Genomic DNA, 6,000 nt, shown 5'->3' with positions numbered 1-6,000 from the left:
GAGAAAGGTTATTTCAGCTTTTCCAGCTTCTAAAGTAGAGACAGGCAGGAAAAGAAGGGGGTGGAAGATGTTGAATGAGTCACCTACCATGTCTGCCAAATCTGGTCAGTTTTCTCCCCCCTCTGTTATTAACTGTCTCTTCCTGCCTTTCATGCCTTCGCACATGCTTCCAACACTCCTCCAGTGTCAGACTCATTGTTTCACACACCCACATCTTTCAGAAGACTTGCAATTTCATTTTGAAGTTGATTGCATTGTAGCCTTCATAGTCACCGATGTCATCTGAAAATGGCATACGTTGACAATCCCTGACAGCCGATGAGAGACCGACCATAGTCTTTGATTGATAACTGGTATGGATACTAGTGTGCTTGGGGAGGGATGTTTGAAGAAGGGATGATCGCAACAGATGGGCATCTCAAGAGCATATTTTCTATACCATAAGATATTTGCTTTCCTACATAACCTGGTATCCCAGATTCTTTAGTAACGAGTACGAAGATTGATGTAGGAAAGATGTTAAGGTTAGAAGCCAATGGCCAAGGGCACCTGGGTGGCTCAGTTGGTTAAGCGACTGCCTTCGGCTCAGGTCATGATCCTGGAGTCCTGGGATCGAGTCCCGCATCAGGCTCCCTGCTCAGCAGGGAGTCTGCTTCTCCCTCTGACCCTCTTCCCTCTCGTGCTCTCTATCTCTCATTATCTCTCTCAAATAAATAAATAAAATCTTTAAAAAAAAAAAAGAAGCCAGTGGCCAAGAAAGAATTCTTGAGAAATCTTTGGTGAAAAAAGGTAGTGGCTCATTATATACTTTCAAGTTGGGGCAGGGGTTAGGGATACCGTAAGTCTCTAAGGAATTTAGAAGCAAGGTTTCCAGGACCTTAAGGGGGCTAACTATTATTGGGAAATGGTAATTTATTATGGGCTAATGAAACCTGAGTCATGAGACCCTTCAGATGTATATCGGTGAGCCATATGCTTGGGGGATGATTGCCAACACGTATCTTTGGGGGGGGGCGGGTTTAGAGATAAATGAAATATCTAAAGCAATTTTTATGTGTTAAAGTAGACTTACAGGATCCTGGGGGTCGGGCTAAGATTGCCTTTTGCCCTTAGCAAAGTATTAACATCGAGGCAGTTGAGTCCTTAGAGGAAAGTCACTCTGCCTGTTTCAAGGACTTGTCAGTGGGCTGTAGGTAGTAAGGAAATTTAATAATTTTTCTTTTGCTTTTGTTTCCCACCTCAGGATCCAAGAACTTGAATACAGCACCAAAGTAACCTAACCCTTTCTTTCCTCCCCAGTCCCATGTCTGCCTTAAGGAGGATATTCAGGGGCGCCTGGGTGGCCCAGTCATAGTGTCTGCCTTCGGCTCAGGTCACGATACCAGGGTCCTGGGACAGAGCCCAGCGTCAGGCTCCCTGCCCCGCGGGAAGCCAGCTTCTCCCTCTCCCACTCCCCCTGCTTGTGTTCCCTCTCTCACTGTGTGTCTCTCTGTCAAATAAATAAATAAAATCTTAAAAAAAAAAAGGGTATTCAAAGAATGTTGGGAACATTTAACAATGACGACAAGAAAACCCTGTAGGTTTGAGGCCCACTGGGCTCCCAGGCTCATCCATTCATTCCTCAGGCCTCCAGCCTTCCCTTCTGTCCATGGCTCTTGTGATGTCTGTCCTTAGACACAGCTCTCCTTAACCCACTGCCGCTGTGGCACAGAAGCTGACCAACGTTGCCGCCCCCCTGCCGACTGACCTGGGCACAGATCCTCCACCTGTTGATGCTGGTGTCTTCCCAGCTGCTGGAGCTGCTCCCAGGGTGAAGAATGTCTTCTTCCATGATGTTTCACAATTCATTTTTTAGTCCTGGCATAGTGACATCAACCCTCCATCTCCTGTAACTCTCTCAGGATGATGAGACAACTTGTCTCATCATCTGGGTCTCTGGGTAGATTTGGAAGAATGTTGGGTGGGACCAGACAGCATCTAACCCTCTATTAAAAGATAATTAAAATTAAAATCATCATCATCACACACACACCCCCACACACAGTTCACTCTTGAACAACATTGGTTCAAACTGCATGGGTCCACTTATACATGGATTTTTTCAATAAATACAGTAGAGTATTGTACTATAAATGTATTTTCTCCTCCTTATCATTTTTTCTCTACTCTATTGTAAGAATAATGTAGATATATAACATACAAAATATTTGTTAATCAACTGTTATCATAAGACTTCTGGTTGGCGCCTGGGTGGCTCAGTCAGTTAAGTGGCTGCCTTCGGCTCAGGTCATGATCCCAGCGTCCTGGGATCGAGTCCCACATCGGGCTCCCTGCTCAGCGGGGAGCCTGCTTCTCCCTCTGCCTGCCTCTCTGCCTACTAGTGCCTCTATCTGTCAAATAAATAAATAAAAAATCTTTAAAAAAAAAGGCTTCTTGTCAACAGTAAAGTTTTGGGGGGAGTCAAAAGTTACATGTGGATTTTTGACTGTGGGTGTCAGTGCCCCTAACCCCAGTGTTGTTCAAGGGTCAATTGTATGTATATGCTAAAGGTTTAATTTTGCTCATTAATCAATGAAGGAACCAGGCAGGCATTATAACTCTAAGAACGGATGTGTTTATAGATCAGAAATATTGAAATTAACATATAAACAGAAGCAAACTGGTTTTTCCACAGGGGCTAGGGAAATCAATTCGACCTCTATCAGGACAAAATTTGCATGTTCATGAGAACATTTTGCATTGCTATCAACTACTTACAACTGAAAAGGTTGTAAAATAGCTCAAAACCAAGGAGAGATTAGAACCAGAAAACCGGAGGCTGTCCTTCGGTCCGTGCCAGGTTTCCCAGGAAGCAGGACATTCTTCTGTGGCCCTCTTCTCTCTCCTTTAATAGCCAGCAGATACCGTGCACGGTCCACAGCGGAACTGCCCTAATGCCAGGTTCCCGGGATTAACAGGAGCTCCCACATTGGTTTTTTCCTGTTTCTCTCAGGGCCACTGGTTTTCCTCAATAAACGGCGCTCCTGGAGGCGTGCCAGAGACCTAATATGGGGCATGGAGCTCAGGCCTCCCCGGGAATGCTCGCCAAAAATTGGATGCTTCATTTGTATTGCTGTATTGGGGGAGGGTGTGGCTTGAGGATTGGTGGGGAGAGGCTACGGGAAAGACTGGATAGGATCACGTTGTGAAGCATCTTCTGTGCCACACTACGGATTTTGGTCTGGACCCCAAAGGCAATGGAGAACAGCCACAGTCTTTTGAATAGATCAGGGCAGTGATCAGGGCTGGGTTTTGATGAGGTAACTGGAGGTGGCATGTCTTAGCTTATGGAATTGTCTTGAGTGAATGAAAATGACTTTTAGAGAATTTTCTGCCCATCACAAAGACACACCTTCCACTATTCTCTTCAAAATCTCTCCAGATTTGTCCTGCTCTCCCTTCCTGCCTCCTTAGAGCTTCCCTTTCTCCAACAGCCCCTAAGCTAGGAGAACACTCAGCCACTGTCCAACCCTGTGACTCAGTCTGAAATGCTTAATAGGATTCATGCTCTGTGCAAAAATCCTATACAATTTTAGGAACCAGGGTGTCAAAGGCAAATAAGCCTGAACAAATAAGGTAAGGAAATTGACTTTAGTCAGACTGTTGCAGTAGAAAGAGCCTTCTAGATGTCAAGATCGGAGTGTCACTGCAGGTTTCTCCTAAGACTTTTTATAGGGAGGAGTACACAAATTATAGGTGGGGTGATCTTACAGGTGGAGTTGCTTCTATCTTCAGGGGAAGCCCCAGTCAGTCAGCTGATCAAAAAAAAATTGATATTTGTGGCTAGTTAGTGGGGTTTTCTTGGCGGGGGGTGATGTAGGGGCCAAGGGCAGGCTGACTTAAGACAGCCCACTATGGCATGCAGATTATGCTGAACTGAACACAATCAAGGCTCAAAAGACTCAGGAAGCAACTTTTTGCTCCCCCACAATTACTCTGAAGAATTTAAGATAGAGGACCTGCTCCAGGAAGAGAGCTGTCACCACAGATAACTACACTAGCACATGAACTAGGTATGGGAGACAGGGAGGAACATAGCAAGGCCTGTGGGATCAAACTCCTAAGTCCCGTGGCTTCTGAGTGGCCCAGCAGATGCTTGTTTACCAGACATTTACTCTTTTTCATTGTCCTGCGAATTGCATTCCTTCCCTTTGAAGTCCCAGACCCCTGCCCCCTTCTCCTTAGTTCAGAATGACATATATTTGCCTGAGTGTCTTTGGAATTTCCATGTCTGTATGGATTCTCCATACATGCAGAATTTTCTTGTTAATCTGTCTCACGTCAATTTGATTCTTAGTCCAGCTGAAAGGATCTTGAAGGCAGAGGTAATTCTTCTTTCCCCAGTGGGGAGGGGTCAATTCATCCAGTCATTTTTGAGACTATTAAAGAGACAACAGGCCCAAAATGGAGTCACCTGTGTAAGAGCACATCACCAAACATCATACCCAACCGAACTACAGTTTCCAGGAATATAATCTTAGCCAGTTGGTCTGGAATTTCCTGGTCAGTACCAGGGAGGAAATCTCCCTACCATCCCCCAAAGGAAGGTGACTTTGCCTGAAACAATCCATTCTTGGCTAGTAACATCTTTGGCCGGACCCCTTCTGCCTATAAAAATCTCCCAATTTATATAGTTCTTTGGAGCATTTTTCTATTTGTTACATGGGATGCTGCCCAATTCATGAATCTTTGAATAAAGCCAAACAGATCTTCAAATTCACTCAGTTGAATTTTGTTTTTTTAACAAGATAAAGAACAGGAATTTGAAGGGTCTGTGTCTGGCTCTCTCATGGGTAAACAAGGGAGCGTTTGCATGTCTTACTTAAGGGGAAGGGTGGTTCTTTACAGGAACCCTTTCTAGTAACACAGAAGGGTGGAGGATTTCAGGAAACAAAAGGTTGGGAGGAATAATCCTCCCTGTTTTCCAGAAGAACAGGGATCAGGTAAAGTTCAATGTTGTCAGTGATTATGGATTTATAAATAAATGAAAGCTCCAACCTTAGTGTATAGAAATGATACATTATGTCCAGGAGGAAGTTGGAGTGCAGATACCCTGACTCCCAATATTCCAACTCACTCTTTTACAAAGGTTAAGAAATCCAAAGCCTCTCTGTACCACACAAATCTCATTAACAAATGGGTAGGGGCAGGCACAGATGTAACCTGGAGATCATGTACCCCATCAAAAGGGGGGAATGTGCCTGAGCTCTGTGTGTGTAGGAATGCAGGCCCAATGTTGAAAGACCTTGTTTTCTTATTAATTTCAACAAGGGGTTCTGATTATCTGCTTGCTTATATTTCTACAAATAAATTTATTTATACAAAGTATCTAAAAATCTGATGGCAAACCAATTTGTTTTTAACTGAAGTATAGTTGACATACAGTATTATATTAGTTTCAGGTGTACAACATAGTGATTTGACATTTATACACATTAGAAAATGCTCACCATGGTGAGTGTTGTTACCATTTGTCATACAAAGTTATTACAACATTATTGACTCTATTCCCTCTGCTGTAATTTTTATCCCTGTGACTTATTTATTTTATAATTGCAAGTTTGTACCTCAGTCCCCTTCACCTATTCACCCATCTTCCCACCTCCCTTTCCTCTGTCAAACCACCCATTTGTTCTTTGTATTTATGAGTCTGTTTCTGTTTAACTTTGTTTGTTTTGTGTTTTGGATTCCACATATGAGTGAAAACATATGGTATTTGTCTTTCTCTGTCTGACTTATTTCACTTAGCATTATACCCTCTAGCTCCAACCATGTTGTCAGAAATGGCAAGATTTTCAAGTAACTTCTCCTAATTTAAGAGTTGACGACATGGCCGGTTAGCTCAGTTGATTAGAGCGTGGTGCTGATAAGAGTTGAAGCTATCATAAATTTCAGGAAAACACATCAGGAAAATGACAGGCCATCAGTTTGCAACCTCTCATGTAGAAGTTGCCCAGTTGC

The sequence above is a fragment of the Zalophus californianus genome, chromosome 1 (genome assembly GCF_009762305.2).
Source record: "Zalophus californianus isolate mZalCal1 chromosome 1, mZalCal1.pri.v2, whole genome shotgun sequence".
Lineage (NCBI taxonomy): Eukaryota > Metazoa > Chordata > Mammalia > Carnivora > Otariidae > Zalophus > Zalophus californianus.
The sequence above is the reverse complement of the archived record's forward strand: the minus strand, read 5'-3'. Positions refer to the sequence as shown.